The following is an 18,713-nucleotide window of genomic DNA, read 5'->3' as shown; positions in this document are numbered from 1 at the left end:
AAAAATCCTTTATGGGAAGAAGAAAGTTTTGAAATGAGTTTAATAAACTAACATTGGTTATATTTGCTATGTTAACAGGAAAAGAAAAATCTTTTAAATCTTAATCTGATAGTACTCTTTTAATATGATTTAAGGTCGTTACGGAATTGTTTGATTATGAAATTCATCTTAGGTTTTTATAGCCTTCCCTTTCTAAAAATGAATCTCTCAAAATTCAATAATTTAAATTCAACAAATAATGAAAAAAATAATGTAGTTTGATTAATAATCAAATTATGTTATGCTATTGGCAGTGCTTTAGGAATGTTTTAAAAATTTATTTTTTTTTTTTAAATGTTCACTTAAGATGCTACATGTCAGGAAAAAATATTATACACTTATTTCTGGAGGAGCTTTACTTGAAACTTATTCACGTTTATATCATAGATATGCATAAGATAATTTAAAGGTTTTTCCATTTTTCCTGATTTTTAAATTAAAAATTATTTTAAATGTAAGGTATATGCATTTTAAATTCAGAATATGTTTGCAGTTTGCAAACATTTTACTTCTCTTTACTGGTGTTAAGATGCTTTAATTATTAAGATACATATGAGTAGAGAATTTCTTTAGGAGTCTATCATTTACTAAGTTGATAAAAAATTATGATATTTGAGTAATTATAAATTTATATTTTTAAACTTTTAATGAATAAACAATTCTTTTACCAATAAAATATCTTTAAATGCTAAGTGGCAAAATTACAAATAGTTTTCAATGAAGCAAATTTAAACAAATGTTTTAAAAATCAAAATAGATCAAAATAATCCATAATTGCATTCAAAAACAAAATTATTTTTATGTTATATAGTCACTGACAAAATCAAGAAAAGCAAATATTTGAGTTTTGTAGATTTGTTGGTTTCCTAGTTATCATATAAATTAAAATTTAAAACATACTGATTATCATTATATAACATGAGTATCCAGTGTTTATAGTGTCTTTTATTCATTTAGTAGCATAATGTACCACATTTGTGGAAAAAAATGGGGATTGCAAGAATGAATCACTATAACACCAAGAGGTTATTTTAAGGCAAAGACAAAACTGGAAAAAGAAACTATTTTCTGACTCCTAGTTAAGATGTACTCTCACTAAACCATTTGAAATAGTAGTTAGTGCTATCATTTGCTAATAGAAACTTTGATAAGCCTGTTCAGTTTTGCCCACCTACTACTTATTATTATCTCAAAAGTTTCATTTGTATGTAATTGTAAAAGGAAAACAAGTAGAACTTGGAATTAGATATTATAACTCCTTGTGAAATTTCTTCCTCTAAATGTGCTTTTAAAATTTGATCTCCGTAAATTATTGGTAGACTGCAATATAATATAATATATTTTTCAGACTAGAAAGGAATTAGAAAGATGATCTAATCTAGCGTCTCTTGGTCTTGAATAGTACTTGGATTTATGTTAATGGAAAAATGTCTCGCAGGCCCCAAGAATACATTAGTGAATCCCAGTTTGAGAAACACTGTATTAGGAATTAAACATAGTCACAATAACTAACACCAAAAATCAGAAACATAATTTTCAGATCTTGAAATTATGTGACAATAATCAGTGGTAAAAATTGTCAATGAGACTATCAGAATATAATTATATTTATATCATAATACAAAGGCACCAAAACAAAACTAGACATCTTATAATGCTCCCAAGACTATGTATGTAGAACCTCAGGTGTCTGAAGTCTGTAGCTTGAGAAACTTTGATCTAAACCAACTGCTTTCCTTTTATAGATGAATATTCGTCATCCAGTGTACTTGTGCCTCATGTGGTTTTTAAAGACAATAGGATATCTGGGATTAGGACAGGCGTCTTGAATAAATGTTAACTGTGTACATATGCATTCTTTGTCCAAAATCCCCTACCCACCCCCAAGAGGAAGATAGAAGTTTTGGATTCATTATAAAATGTTCTCAGTTTTCTGTGACAAAATTATTCAATCAGCTAACCACAAAATGAATTAAAGCACTGTGATATTTGTAGGGGGCACCTGTATTTAATATTTTGGGTAATTTGAACTTGGATTTATTAACATGGGGATAAATTTGAAAGTCTACATCATTGTTTTCGCTTAATTGAGAATTTATTTGCACAAATAGAAAGTGCATAAATTGAATTTTAACAACTTTAATGAGCGTGGTATCCCCAAATGTTTGCTGTTTGTGGCTTTATCTGTTGATAATGGAGATAAAAGTTAGACACTTGGAAATCTTTTCTTTTTCAGCAGTAATGTTTGCATATAATTTTGAGTAATCTGAATAATACAATTTACTTTTCAGTAATTATTTTATGCACATGTTCAACTATATGCAATGTCGTATATTGAACATCTCTATGGAAGGCCTCGTTCCATATTGTAAGTGAAACCTGTGTCAAATTATCAGCACCTTGGGTTGTTTAAACTGAAATCACCCAAGTGTGAGGTGCAGTTGCTTTCACCACTTGAAATGATTAATATTTCTATATTTCCTTTTGTTGTGTATACTTTGTAAGGTTAAAAAAGATAAAACAGGGTTAAGATATTGAAAGCCAGCTTTCTGGGACGGCAGGGAAAATCTACACGGATGACTTTTTATTGTCATCTTGAAAAAAATCTTTTGAAATTATGGATGATTATGCATGATCTATAAATTTGAGTACTGTTAATTAAAATGCTGAATTATTGTCATATCAACCAATGCAAATTTTAGGTGAACGTGAGTAAAAAAAAATTGCTCCATAGGCACTATTTTGTGGAAGATATATGGTAGCTTTTTAAAAGCTCTGTTATTAATCCTACAAAATTGCTCTTAAAATAATATTTTAAGAGAATGATTATTAACAATAAAATTACTGTTTTAAAATGGCTTAAAACCTGAGAACACCTGAAAATCTGAAATATTCTGTTTTATTCAAATTTTAAATTATCTATAATAAAAATAAAGTCTAGAAGAGAATACAGCACTGTATAAAATATTCTTTTAAGTTTATAATTCTTATTTTTAGACTGGAAAATTATATCATGCTATATAAAATTAAGTATCAAATAAAGGAACATTTATTAAGACAGATTATTGGTGTTACTATTAAAAGATTGCTTTTAGTATACAGATAAAACATGAAAACAATGAATATAGAATGTCATAAATTATTTACATAACTCTTTAATTTATGGCAGATGGCTTTTCCATCATACAGGGAATTTGGTGTCCACATTTGAAGCTTGTTCATGCCTACTGCTTCTTTTTCATAAAGCCATTTATTTTATTATCGTAAAAAAGTTTATTGTTAATACCCTTAGTTTGAAATAATGTTAAACTCACAAAAGTGATTAGGAGACTACTTTATATTGATTAGACAAACATTTTTTAAATCTTTTATTTATTAAAAGTTTCTTTATAAAGTTTTTATGTATAGAAATAGATGCTTGCAAAGATAAAAAACAGCACTTCTAATTTAAGAAGCGCTTTACATTTCTATTGGGTTTAATTTGGAAGTTAACTGAGAGGCAGAGCAAGCTGAGGTCTGGTGTATTTGGCTCTGTTCTGGGGAAGATTTCTTGGTCGGTCATCCAAAGCTTCACTGTCTCTTCCTATCTGATTTTACATTCCCATCTGTTCTCACTTTGGGGTGAAGGAACTTTTTCCTTCTTTTCTTTCATTTGACACATATCTGCAGCTTGAAGTGTTTTTTATTTAGGGAGTCATGCATTGTGCATCCCCATTTGGGGAAAAGTGTGAAGATTACAGAGTGTAGATAATTCATTGACCTTTTTATTGTGTATTTTGTAGCATAGATTTATTTATTGTGTAGTTGGAGCAAAGATTTCATTGTTTCAGAAAATTATATGAATTAATTTTATGTGGTGCAAGTATTCTTCAGCTTTATGTAACTGCAGCCTTTCCCCCCAAAAGTCTTTAGTGTCCAAAGTGTTAACCTCATCTATTTTAATATTCTCCCAAATGAATTTATATTTCATGTTCTAGAATCCAATGTTCAACATAGGCATTATTTATTTCAGCAGTAAAACCAAATAATTTGTGATATTTTAGCAGCTTTAAATAACATACTTTGTTAAGCATTCTAGAAACCAACCTTTATTATTAATTTGCAACATATTCCCATAATGAGGAAATAAATTCTGGGTCTGATAGAATTGTGTGATAATAAAAAAGTCTCCCCCCCCCCCTTTTTGGATTCAATGCTTAGTAAGAGTGCCAAAAATTTTAGGGATGTGGTTGGCTTAAAGGTTTGAGTTTTTTTTTTTTTAGTTTTTTTTTTTATTTTATTTAAAACACATGGAAGCAATAAGTCTGCATTAAGGAGTCCAATTGGAGAGGATGGTAAGTTTCCATACCATTGTTACATCCTTTCTGTGCGGTCTCTTTTCTAAGAACTCAGAAATTGTGCATACTGACATATATTTTTAAGATTATCAGATTCTAATAGTTTGAAAGGACTTTTATAGCTACTACCTGAATCACTGTATAAAAGAAAAGTTTTATAATTTTACTTTTCCAATGTTTCATGTTAGAAAGGTTTATACAGGATTTTTTTTTCTTTTGAACTTCTTATTACTACTAAATTTATGAGCACTCTATTTAAAGACATCAATTTGAAGAATAGGGGAAAAGGTTCTATATGGTCTTGAGTTTTTACCGTTGTGGAAAATATGTTTAATTACAATTACCATGCTGATAAATTGAGTCATCAGAGAAAACAAAGTAATAATTTGATGAGTAATTTACTGCAATTTTATACTCTCAATTCTTTTTAAAAAATTTTATCAGTGATGCAAAACATTTTCCAACAACAACAGCAAATAAAACAATTAGGAGAAGTACACTTGTACACTAAAAGATGGAGCCAGAGCATCAGGAAAGCAGCTTAACATGGTACGGTCAGACATAAGATGGCCTTTTTAAAATGCAAGTTTGCCCTGAATCCTGTTACATATTCTGTAAATAGCTTTTGTGACTGCAGATTCATTGCTGCTTGTAGTTCACTCTGTTGATCCTCATCTTTGCCCTAACCACACCTGGCCTCCTTCCATGTCGTCTTCTCCTTTGCCTGTTAGCGTAAGGGTGGCCAAGTTTCTACCATTAGCCCTTTCTTCCTATTCCCCATTCTTTCCTGGGCAGTCTCAACCATTTGCTTGGCTACTCTTGGAACCTTCAAATTTGAAACTTTCAAGATTTGACCTGCTGTTGAACTTTAGACTCAAAAATCCAACTTCATGCTAATTTTGGTAGTGATAAAAATTGTGTATGATAAAATGGCTTATGTAGAAGGATTTGAACATGAAACAGTGAGAAAAAATAAATATGAGCACATGGATATTTGCCCGTTAGTGGAAATCAACTTATCTCAAAATGAACTCTATTTCTGCTCAACTCTTTCTGGACCTTTTAAACTGTCTCCTTCCTTATCTTGTCTCCAGCCTCTCACCTTTCATCACATTCCTGGTATTTTCTTAAAATACACATCAAATTTTGTTCATTGTCAATTTGAAAACCTCCCATGGAGCTTCTTTGTCTAAAGCAGTAAGATCTTTATGTCAGCATTCAAGAACCTGATTTACCCCAAATCAGTGTTTCCAGTGTTATTTTTCACATCTCTTTTTGACTCCAAAATGCTGATCACATTGGCCTACCAGCAATTTTCTGAATGATAATTCTTGTAACTAACCTATATTGAGTATTCTGGGCATGGTCCTTTAACATGGTCATTTCATCTAAGAAATAGAGTGCTTATTTTAGAGACAGAGTTTATTAGAAGAAATAGATGATGAACAGATATTTATAGTAGGATACATGCTAGGATAGAGTATTCAGAGAACTACAGGATCATATTATAAAATACTTGATCACCTAACCCAGATGTGGCAGCTAAGTTAACTCTTGGAGGATGTGTATGATCCTGAGTGTGAAGGCTGGTAGATATTTCAGGCAGAAGAAAAACTATCAATAAAGAGTCAGGAAAAGTATTTGCTATTCATGGGATTTAAATGGTTTGGTATGGTTTGAAGAGTAGCATGTAGGACTGTAGCATGAGGTAAGGATTGATGAATAGGTAGGAATTAGATCCTAAACAATCTTAAATATATTTTGTGTAGAGGACATAGATATTGCAGAGTAAAGCCAGTTCACACAGATATAAATTCCAGTTTTCTCATATATTTTAAATATACCTTATAGAGTTCCTGACAAATAGGAAATAGGAACTCAAAAAATAATGGTCACAGTTATTACTATTATTAAAGGTAAAGGGGTATAATTGAAGGATTTTAAGCAGGAAATTAATATAGATGGATTTACAAGTTAAAAAACCTCTTTGGCAGTTGCGTTGAGGATTCATTGGGGAAGAGCGAGGCGGGAAGTGATGGAGATGAATTCAAAAACTATAGTCAAGATCACATGTGATCTTCTGGGATCATGATGACAGTGATTCTGTAAGATTATAATGCAGTATTTTTACTGTACCTTTTCTATGTTTAGACACACAAATACTTATTACCATGTTACAGTATTCTACAGTATTCAGTACAGTAACATGCTGTACACGTTTGTAGCCTAGGAGCAATAGGCTGTATTTGAGTAAACTAGGTGAGAGATTTAGGTCTTTGAAACCAAGGACATTTGAAAATTCAAGGATTTGGATCTTCTAAACCAAGGAGAGAAAAGTGAATTTTAGAGTAGGAGAGAGAATCTGAAAGACAGATTTGCTGAATGACTAAAATGCAGTAGGGCAGGGCTGAAGTGGCTGATGGAGAGGCAGGCAGAAGGCAAGACTAAGATGTAGCTCGGTCTCTAGGTTGGGTGATTTTTGAGTACAGGTGCAGTTTCACTGAGATGGGGAATATCATTGGAAGGCAGATTTAAGTACCTTTTGTTGAAGATTATGAGTATATTTTGGACTTGTAGAATTTAAAATGGGGATGAAAATGTCTCTGGAGTTGAGGATCAGGAGAGAATCTAAGGTGCAGGAAATGACTGAGAGATTCAACATCTTATGGTGATGGCTGAGGTAATTGATCAAGTGGGAAGAAGAGAGTCTTAAGGGAAAGTTTCTGATGGAGCATCCCCGTGGGTCCACCAATGTCTAAGAGAAAGAGAGGAAGAAGAGCTGTGAAGGAGGGTGAGATGGAGTGGCTAAAGAGAAGGAAAGGGAGTAAGAAAGAGCCATTATGGAAGACATACTGGGAAGAGATTGACTATGGTATGTATGGCCAACAGTTTTAAATGCTTTCAGGGTTTAGGATGTGGCAAGTAGAGGACACTGGTGACTGATGAAAACAGATGAGTAGTCAGGATGGAAGCCAGGTTGTATTTGGGCTTGTGAGTGAATGACCGGTGAAGACTCAAAACAATGACTATAGACTACTGTTTCAAGAAACTTGACTTTTAAGGAAAGGAGGAATAGTTAGAAATGGGCTCAATTTCTTAATGCTATTTGCTCAGCATAGGATGCCCTTCTATCAGTTTGCAGCCCTCCCTGGTAGCCTCCTTGAGTTCTCCCTCTTCTCCTTCCCTCCTCCCTGTCCTTGTCCTCTCCCTTCCCTCCAGCCCATTAGCAGCTGGGGAAGGAAGGAAGGAAGGAAGGTAGGAAGGAAGGAAGGAAGGAAGGAAGGAAGGAAGGAAGGAAGGAAGGAAGGAAGGAAGGAAAGAAGGAAGGAAGGAAGGAAGGAAGGAAGGAAGGAAGGAAGGAAGGAAGGAAGGAAGGAAGGAAGGGAGGGAGGGAGGGAGGGGGGAGGGAGGGGGGAGGGAGGGAGGGAGGGAGGAGGAGGAAGGAAGGAAAAAGGAAAGGAAGGAAGGAAAAAGCAAAGGAAGGAAAGGAAGGAAACCACAAAACCTAAAAGAAAAACAGAAAATAACTGATAGTAAGATGAGCAAGAAATTTGTAAGCAAAAAAAAAAATCAACAGGCTCAATCATGTTGCCACAGATTAATATGTTTGCATAAAATGGATTTTTTAATATGGCAAAAGCAAGCACAATTAAAAAGATAATGACAACTAGGACTATTGGAACACATGACAAAAGATTTACATGTATACTCTGTTAAGCATTATTAAATGTCTATGTAAATGAATAGAACCTTTATTTAAAAGGTCAGAGGTGGATTATTTTTAGAATTCTTGGCCAGTAAACATGAGAAAATATGCCACTTATGGATAAAAATGCTAATTTTAACAATGAATTATCAATATCATTTGTTACTTATAAGAGTGACACCAATTATAGTTTGTGTTGAGGTGATACAGGGTAAGTATAGAAATTGATTCATCTTTCCAGGAAGTCAGTTTGGGAATGTGTGTCAAGACTCTTCAAAGTATAAATATCCTCAGACTCAGGAATTCTTGGAATTTTCACTTAGGAGTTACAAAAATGTGTATTCTTCTTAGTGTTGTTTATTTGATAGGAAAATATTGGAAACAGAGTTAATGACAACAACAGGAATATATTTGAATAAGTTATGGTTTATCTATTCGATGAATGTTATATATTTATTAAAATCGTTAAAGTAGTTTATAACATTTTAATATTTATATGGGTATAATATTAAATGAAAACTCGTTATGTAAGACTACTGGTGTTTTACTTGCCTAATTTTGTGAAAAGAAAGAAACTTCATATGTACATATATTTAGACATAAGAAAAAAACTTAACAAAATAAGACTTTTATTGATTTGTATTTTCTTCCTAAAAGTTTCTTCATTTTCTATGTACATGTATGTATCACTTTTATAATAATGAAAAGCTTTATTGTAATTAAATGTCTCTCCCACATGGCATGGTTATGCTTCTAAATCTTCCTAATTGTTTTCAATAAGAAAGCCCATTTTGCTCATAAAGCTGATTTTTAAAAATTTCACATTATTTTCACATGGTTCCTTAGTCATGTTCATTTGAGTTTGGAGAATTACTATTCATAGTGATGGTGGTTACTTACTCAAAATTGTAATGTGGGTTAGTTTCAAAATCAATGAAACCCCATTGCGTAGATTTGGTTTTTCTGTAGGTTAGCTTTTGTCTTTTGAATGTATGGCATATTTTGATTCATTGCTCTCATTCTAAACATAAAAGCATCATTATATTGGGGTATTCAGATTATTTAATCTTTATGTATTAATCGGTCAGTGATACTGTACTACTAATGTTGGATTTGCCATGTCTTTCCCATCCCTTCTTTTGGTATTAGCTTTATGATAAATTGCCATCATTCTTGTTGAAGTCTTTCTGGATGTGAGCCAGTCAGAAAAAAGATCATCCAGATTTCATCTCTCTGGGTCATGATAAGTGACCCAGTTTCTCTTATGCAATCCTCAAGATTTATTCAGTCAAAAGTAGTCTCCTGGAATTCAAAGGTACACTCATACCAAGCCCCTCCTTGTCCTTTTTTGTCACCTCTGGTTAGCATTTTGTTGTGTCCTTTTGGTGATGTTCCAATACTCTGCCTGTCCTTCCCACTTCATCAAGACTGACTGATCTGCCAGTTGGATGGGAAAATTATCTCTGCTGGAAAGTTTGAAAAGAAATGTGTTCAACTAACTGAAAGGTTATGTTATAAAAGTGGAGCCTTTGGTCTTGAGTTGAAAGCATGAATTAGAAGTTTTCTAAAAGGGTGTATGGATTCTACAGTAACCTCAGTTTTGAAATAGTCTCAGAAAGGCATTCTCTGATGCTCCATCTAAAGCAGCCCCTCACCCCTAAAGTCTTTCTCTGTCACATCACTCTGTCTTGCTGTCTTCCTAGCCCTGGCAGTGTCTGCAGGCATCTTGTTTATTGTTTGGTGTCTTCCCCCCTGTAGAAGGCAAGCTTCGTGAGGGAGACCACTGCATCTGCTTTGTTCACCCCTGCAAGCCCCGTGTCTAGAACCATGCCTGGCATTAAGTAGGAGCTCAATAAATAATTTAAATGAATTGTTTACCCCCAAACATCACTGTTGTTAGCAATTTCTTTGACAGAGAATGATATTTTTGCTGGCTTGTCTTTATATAAATTTCCAGTCTCAAAAAGTACTGGATTGAATGGTTTCCCTCTATATACCACCACTCCAGTTTGTTGACAAAATAAAATTTTGTTTGTCGCATTAACTTTGGAAATGGGCACCGATATTATGTGCTGTTGTCCTTCACCTTTCCATTTAGGACTTTTGACAAAGTGGTGTCTCTTTTGAATAAACTGGACACACTGGGTTTTTTTCTCATAATTCTCTAGCAAGGCTAAGGAAGATATTTCTATTTATATATTACCAATGAAATTTCGTAGACCAAATAGACTCTCTAATTACCAAAACAGATTTTCTGGAGGAACAATTACTTTCTTAAAAAGTTATAATGATTTCTATGATTTGGTACATTTAAATTGTTTTTTAGTACCTACAGAGTTATAGTTTCTGTTCAGTGGCTGATCCTTCAAAATCTGGTCATGTCCCCCAAGAAAATTATAACTGATTTAATATATTTAAATAAAATATTTTGTTTCCTTCTTTGGCGTGAAATAATTTCTTGTATTTCAAGATATTTATATTTTCTAAAATGTACAACATTGTTTAAAAATTTTCAAACTACAATAAGGTTATTTAAAATTTTATAAATGAGAGACAGCAGATAATGTATCCATGACCTGGTCAATCCTCTTGGCTACCTTGCACAACATTTTAGGCAAAAATAAAGATGTATATAAAATTTGCCAAGAAATGTTAGTCATGTTTTGCCAGCATTGCACTCACAGTTAGTAACAAGCTGGGTCTGCCTCTTGAAGACAGAACTAAATTTCTGAGTGAGTTTGTCATGACCCTTGGTAGGCAATAAAATTGATGATGTTAATAATCCATTTTATTTTGGTAATTTGGTGTAATTGAAATTGTAGATCAAATTAGTTTATATTTTGTTATAAGGGCCATCATCTCTTTTCATGAATGAGTTTGTAGCTCACCAAAACATGCTCGAGTTTAAAATAAACATTAAAATAGAAATTAACTACTGCTAATGAATTTTCTGCCTAATTTGAATTTAAACACTTGTGAAAATTAAGACAAGTTACAATCAACACTTGTGCAAAAAACGAGTTGAAAATGAAAGCTATAAGCAGAAATCATCTAGTTTATAATCATTTTGATTTTTTAGATCTATCAATATTAATGTAAGTGTTCAAGATGTCATTTTAATTTTCAGAAATGTCAGAAAATTTACATTTGATTGGGGAAGTGTTGAATGTTTGATTATTTTCTTTCAAGTTCGTTTAAAGAGGGAATTTTAGTTTTACTTCTTGATCCATTTGAAGAGACATACTTTTCTATTTTAATCCTTTAGAGGATCAGATAATGATATTTCTTGTTTAAGATAGTTTTATACTTCAGATGGCACAAATAATCTATTTGTCTTTAACAAAATTATTAGCTAAAAATGTATAATTCATACTATGCTTTAAAGGGGGTCTAAATATTTACGTTTTTAAAAGTGCCTTAAGGTGACTTTATATCATCCACAATTACAGTTGTGCCGTTGCTTAAAACAAGTCCTGATTATTTCCTATCTTTTGATAGGATTATAGTTTGTTCTCTTAATTGCAACATTTCTTTTCTGGATTGATTTTAAATTCCAAGCTTCAAAGAGCAATAAAATGCTCACCTGCCTGTATCGTTGTTTTCAGAACCAGTCAGTTTTCCCTGAGATGGCTTGATTTTTGAAGTGTTCTAACACCTTTTTTTCTGTTTGTTCTCCTTTATTTTTAATAGTCTTTATTTTTAACAGTCTTTAATAGTCTTTATTTTTAATACTAATGATTAACTCTACATTAGCAGTTAAAGAAACTAAAACTTAGTTTTACTTTTCCAGCTCATTACTGGCGAATCTCCTGCGCATGCCGCCTCACACTAAATTTATGCTTTGTTTTTAACCATGAACTTTTCTGGGCATAAATTTCTATATAAGTGTGCATAGCGGACCAACTTGAATGTATTTTATGAGTAATATTCCACCATCACATAATCCTATATTTTATTAAAACCAGCGTTCCTGTGCCAGTTCCAAAAACATAGTTCAGGTACATTAAAATAATAAAGTACTGCATAATTGTTGATAAAATAGTCTTCTAATATAATGGAATGCCCAATTATGTATGTAGCTATCAATTTACCTAATAAATTAAGTGCAGTATCCATCTTAATAAAACCCATGTACTTTACAAAAATAGGACCTTGACTAACCTATATTTATATTGAGCCGCAGTCTTATAGGTGAAGCTGAACAATCCTGTTAGCGAACCTGCCACTTGAATTCCCCTTGGGCTGTGCAGAGAACCGTGATATCTTTTCTCCCTCCTTCCTTTCCTTCCTGTCTGCCTGCCTTCCTTCCTCCCTTTATTCCTTTTTTCTTTGCCTTTCCTGACAGTGTTTTCCCTGCCAGTCTTGGTGAACCTGTGGATCTTTGCAGCCAAACTATAATATTTCTCTCACTATGGACAGACTGAGCGTTATTTGGGGTAGCTTGTGCTTATGGATGCTTTCTCCATCCCAGTAGGCAAGAAATAGAGTGTCTTGTAATGTTGGGTGAAAGTAAAGGAATGAAGGTGGATGTAAGCAAATCTTTTTCCCTCCCATGTGGTTGATCAAAGGTGACAGTCATTTAAAAAAATATGAAATTACTTAATACTGTTTGAAAAGCACTTTTAAAATGGATCTTCAATCAGTATAAGGGATGCATGTATGTGTGGTGGACAGTAGTAAGGGAAGTTGCCTTTTCTCCCTAAAGATTACATAAATTACTTTTTTTACTGATAAAGTCTTAAATGGTGTAAATGGGGTGTGATGTATAAAACTTCTGCCTATGCTGTTAATTTCCTCCAAGGATCTCATAGCTAACAGTGGGTTTACTGGTACTGTTAAAGGATAATTGGGAGATCATTATGGCATGTAATTAAGAAAGACATTCTTCTCCAAATCTAAAACAAAGGGGGAACAAAAACCAAGGGGGATACATAAAATGGTTTTAAATAATTTTTCCTAAGAGTAAGCCCAATTTTAATTTTTTCCTTCAGAACAAATGTCCTGCAAAAAAAGTCCTAGTTTGAAATGTTGTTGATCCTATTTGAAGAGATTTGCAGAGTTCATTTTGTGTGACTTTTCTTACTACTAAAAATTGAGACAAAATTATTTGTTCATTGATGAAGAAGCATTTAGTTAATAATCTAAAGCAGCATTATCTCTAAGATCATCATCATGTTATTGCAATTAAAAAGATACCTTTAGAACCCAGGCTGAGCTTATTTGCTATCTGATAATCAGTGTATTTTCCTCAGGGACAAATTCTTAGCCTTAAAATAATGTTTTCTGAGGGGATAGAATTTAGTATTAAACACATAAGGATGCTTCCCTTGAGTTAGGGGGAAGGATAGGTGAGTTTATCAGGTGAATACCAAGTTGTCTTTTGGAAGTCTTTTGCCTTATAATTATGTAATCAGCAGTATTGCATTTTTAAATTGATAAGTATTTTATAGATAAAATCTAAAGTCCTTTGTTATTAATGAAAGTTTTCGTCAGTAAACATTTATTGTTTGGTGTTAGGGAGGTAGAGTTGATCACCAGTATATTTATCATTTCATGATACATACAAGTCAAGTGTTTTAGTGTGATTTTATTATATTTGTATTGGTTTTCATTAGCCTTTGGCCATCTGTATGTCAAATAGAGCTGGCATCTATATTATATTACATTTTTCTAGAGAAGAAATGATCAGTAAGTGAGATGGTCAGAAATATACAGTAAGTGAGCACAGAGTTTCAGCTTCTATGTCAGACTAAGGAGAGGTGAACTGGTAGGGACTAGGGAAATCCTACTTCTAGTAGGGAAATCCTACTTCTAGATCCACTTCTGTTCCAGCTGTTGCAAACATTGTTGCCATTTCCACCATTTTAAACAGTTTGAAAATATCAGTAATCCCTAAATGTATTTAAAATAATTGAAAAGGTTTTTTTCCTCCAAAATTAGATGTTTTGCAGTAAGTATTATGCACAAAATAAAAATATAATTAAATGACTTAATATGTATACCTTTGACTTTTTCGCTGCCCTAGTGAGTGAAAAAAATGACCCTTTCTATTAACTTTTTATTTTTTACAAGTTTTGAATTAATTGCTAAAGGGGCAAATCACATTGTTTTTTAATGATAAATTAAGGATTTAGGGAGAATTGTTAACTACTTCGGTGTATATATTCTTTCAGTATACTTTATTTTTATTACATTAAATCATATTATTAAAGACCTGAAATTATTCTATAATAATTTATTTAATGGCATACTGACCTGTTGTTCATCTGCCTTGGCAAGGTTTATGTTTTTGAAAAATGTCTTGATGAGAAAAACCCAGTTGGCAAGATCGAGATCTCACAGAAAATAGGGATATAGCAAAGAAATATGACATTAAGTATACTGTAAATATGTATTTAAAATAAGGTAAATAAGGACACTACTTCTAAAAGAAACTGTAATAATGAGTATCTGCTTAGTGTGTAGAAGACACCCATCCCCAGTGATCTTTTCAGTTCACAGAGTACCACTGCAGTTGCCTAAGGGAGAATCTCTAGAAAGTATCGTGTTATACAGACTGCACTTTGTCCTAAGGGTTTTTAACTTTTATTATATAACAGGGCATTTTATATATACATACATATATATATATATATGTATGTATGTATGTATTTTTTTCACAAATGACCCTGAAGCTTAAGGATAGATACGATTTTCATTCCCAAGTCATTGTTCATATATGAAATGGTTGAGTAGCAGTTTGGAGAAGCTTAGAGGCAGGGGTCAAGATGTAGGGCGCATTACTGGTTAAGTGTCCTTATGTTTAAGAGGACAGAATATATCTGTGCATGTATAAATAGATCTTAACATTTTACAATTCAAGTGAACAAATACAACGCTGTTTTCTCAAAACAGAGATTGACTAAACCTTTGTTGCTAAGGGATTTTTGAATGGTCAACCCCTACACTTCTAGAACTTTCAACTCTCTTTTTGTAGGGAAGGAGGCATTTCTTTTGTATTGTTCTTTTTATGGTTCAGTATGGCATTTTATACAGTATGGTTGCACATAAAATTTAATTGCATACTCTAAAATCTAAGCTAAAAATAGCCACCTTTTAATTGATTCCATAAGTACTTTCAGGGCTAACATACAATGTTGATTTTCTCCCTTTTTGAAAAGGTAAGACTGCTGAGTATATCAGCAGGGAAAGTAAATATAAAATTGTACTGATAAACTATAAAAAAATCAGGAAATGAATAAAATGTAGTGGTAATGGTAAATTTTATAAAATAGTGAACATTTGTGATCTTAAGTGATAAATAGTTAATAATTTGTCACTTAGTGTAGTTGATCAGTTCACATAGCATCTTGGCTTGCTATAGTAGAAAATTTAGTTGAACATTTTTAGGAATGGCAGATACTGTCTCACATGCTGGTACTTATGGAGAGAAAATTCTTTATGGATTTTTCAAAGAAACCATTTGATGCTAAATATTAATAACTGTGATCATATAGGATTTATGGTTTGTGCTGTAGTTATATGTTTGGGTTTTGAGATAAGCTCATATTTAGTCACTCTTCGGTAAAATCACTTGGAGAAAGTTATTTTTGAATGAGTTTAGTGAGGTACAAAGGAAATATTCTAAAATGTTAGTAGATATTTGTTATTTGTAGGCAAAGGGATTATACTATAAGTGATTTTAAGTTTTTTTCTTTATCTTGTTTTCAATTTTTCAATATTTCCTACTGCCTACTTCATATTTCCATTTGGCTGTCTAATAAATATCTCAAAAGAAAAAATAATCCAAACCCACTACTATTTTCTCAGTGTTCAATACCTCAATTAATATCTCAGGCCAAAAGTGTGGGAGACCTCATTAATGCCTGTCTTTCCCTTATATCTTGCATTCAATCCATCAGCCCAGCTCTACCTTAAAAATACAACCCTAATCTAATCACTTCACTTAAATCCCCACTGCCTCTGTCAAAACACTTTTTCCCTTAAACTATCACACTTCCTTCTCACAAGTGCTTCCTGCAAAGTAGCTGGAATGGCCTTTAAACAATCCAAATTAGGTCATGGCATTTCCTCTATCCCATGGTATTCCACAGTCCTCATAATGAAATCCTAACTCCTACTATAGCCTGGATCACGCTGTCTTATCACCTTATATTCTAACACTCTTTGCCCCTTTCACTTTTCTCTAGCCTCAGGGACCTTTCTGTTCCTTGAATGAATCTGTGGTCTTAAAAAATAAAATATGAGATTAGAAACACATACTTCTGACTATGGCATCAGGATATCTCACAGAGCAGATAAAAATAGAAAAATTGGTTGATGACACAAAAATGCCCTGGATGAGAGACTGAAGTTTCTTATGCTAGAGTGTTATTTTTCATCTTTTTCATAATACCATATTTTGAATAACACTAAAATTTAAAATATAGATATAGTTAGTGCTGACTTAAATAATTACAAATTAACTATGAAAAATTAATTATCATTTAGTTTCATAGTTAAATGTTTTATTTGGTAGTATTTTATTTATATTTTCCTATCATTTAATCACTATCTCAGCATTCATTTAACAAAGATTCAATGTAGAATTAGCTTTTTCTTTTTAAATGACTCACACTGGCTTCTATGTCTTCCGTATTTAACTAAATGCTGATAAGAGAGTCCTTGATTACATTATATCGATATTATAACAAAGGTCATGTTGTAACTGAAGTTACAGGAGAGAAGAGAGAGAAAATCCAAAGCTATAGATGGAATCTGTAGAAAAAGGCAGCAGGTAGATTAAAAACCAAAACATTATATTCAGGGAACACCATCAGCAAAGATGGTTTACTTCTCCTTAGAAATAATGGAGGTCAGAAGGCAATAGAATAGCATCTTTAAAAGGCAGAAAATGAAAACTAACAACCCAGAAATCTGTGTTGTGTTGAGCTATCCTTCAAAAATGGAGAAAAAATAAGGACTTTTTAGATACTAAAAAATAAAAAGAGCGAGAGAGAATCACTGTCATTAGACCACGAAAGGAAATGCTTCATGTTGAAAAGAAGTAACACCTTATGATAACTCAGATCTATAACAAAAAACTGCAGGACATACTGCAGAATTCTTTTTCAAGTGCACATAGAATATCAACCATATGTTATGCCATATCATGTTTTGATAGACTTTAAATGTTTGAAATGTTATCTCACCACAATGGAATCAAATTAGATATTAATAAAAAGATACTAAAAAAACCCCCAAATATTTGGCAGTTAAAAATACACTTCTAAATAATGATAGGTCAAAGAAAAAATCATAAGGGAAATTATAAAATATTATGAATTGAATGATCCTTGAAACACAACATAAAATTTGTAGGGAGCAGTTTAAGTGGTACTTAGAGGAACATGCCTAACTAGAAATGTTCATATTAGAAAAAAATTATTTAAAACAGTGATCAATTTAAGGTAGGGAAAGAAGAGCACCTGTAGTAAGTAAGAAGAAGGAAATAATAAGCATAAGAACAGAAATCAGTAAAATAGAAAAGAGATAACAGAGAAATTAACAAAACCGGAGAAAATTGGTTCTTAGGAAAGATTGATAATCACCTAGCAAGGCTGATGAAGAATAGGTGAGAGAGAACACATGCCATCAACATCCCAGGAATGAAAGTGAGAGTATCGTTACAGACCCTACAAACATCAAAATAACGTAAGGGAACACTGTGAATAACAACTTTCCGTACTGGATCTTTCTGGGCCCAAGTATCCCAACAGTGATGGGAGGGCAGGGAGCAGGGCTTGGGAGGGGCCGGAAGGGAAGGCAGCTGTCCAGGCCCTGCAGTGTGCTCATTGCCCTGCTGCAAACTTTATGCACATTCTTATATTTAATCTTCACACCCTCCTAATGAAGTGTTTGTGATACTCAATTTTACAAATTAGGAAATCGAGGCTCGGGGAGGGTAGTTAATTTGCCCAAGACAAGATGGCAGGCATGTAAAGGAACCAAAAACTGTACCACGCCAAAGCCCATATGGTCCCCTGACTCGTTTTTAATATATTGTAAAAATAGCAATAAATAATCTCAGGAAATGAAGTACAAAGCTCATGAGACATCAGTCTGTTCAGGCTGCTATAACAAAATACCATAAACCAAGTCACTTATTAAATACAGAAACTTACTTCTCACAGCTTTTGGAGGCTAGGAAGTTCACGATCAAGGAATTGGCAGATTTGGTGTCTGCTGAGAGCCCATTTGCTGGGTCATAGACAACTGTCTTCTTGCTGTAACTTCACATGGTGGAAGGAGCGAGGGAGTTCTCTGAGGTCCCTTTTATCAGAGCACTAATCACATTCCTGAGGGCCCTTCCTCCTGATCTAATTACCACCCACACACCCCACCTCCTAATAGTATCACTTGGAGGTGAGGTTTCACTGCATCAATTTGAGGGGACACAAACATTCAGGCTATAGCATGGGGCCATGTGAAACTCGATCTTCTGTGTGGGTGTTAAAGATCCCTGACAACCACATCATTTCCTCTTTTTTATTTATTTAATCTGAAATATAATTACTTTTTCAAGTTTAGTATTCTCAAAATACTTTCTACTTTTTCAGAGTAGAAATACTCTGAAAAATGAATTTTATTGT

General features: G+C 33.0%; 1 protein-coding gene across 2 annotated transcripts in view; it reads left to right on the top strand.

The window, feature by feature from the left end:
• BCKDHB (branched chain keto acid dehydrogenase E1 subunit beta) overlaps positions 1 to 18,713 on the top strand; it is a 211,361-nt gene that overhangs the window by 156,584 nt on the left and 36,064 nt on the right. The window lies entirely within an intron of this gene.

Source organism: Microcebus murinus, chromosome 5 (assembly GCF_040939455.1).
Source record: "Microcebus murinus isolate Inina chromosome 5, M.murinus_Inina_mat1.0, whole genome shotgun sequence".
Classification (NCBI taxonomy): Eukaryota; Metazoa; Chordata; class Mammalia; order Primates; family Cheirogaleidae; genus Microcebus; species Microcebus murinus.
Note: the sequence above shows the minus strand (reverse complement) of the source record. Positions and strands in the feature narration are given on the sequence as shown.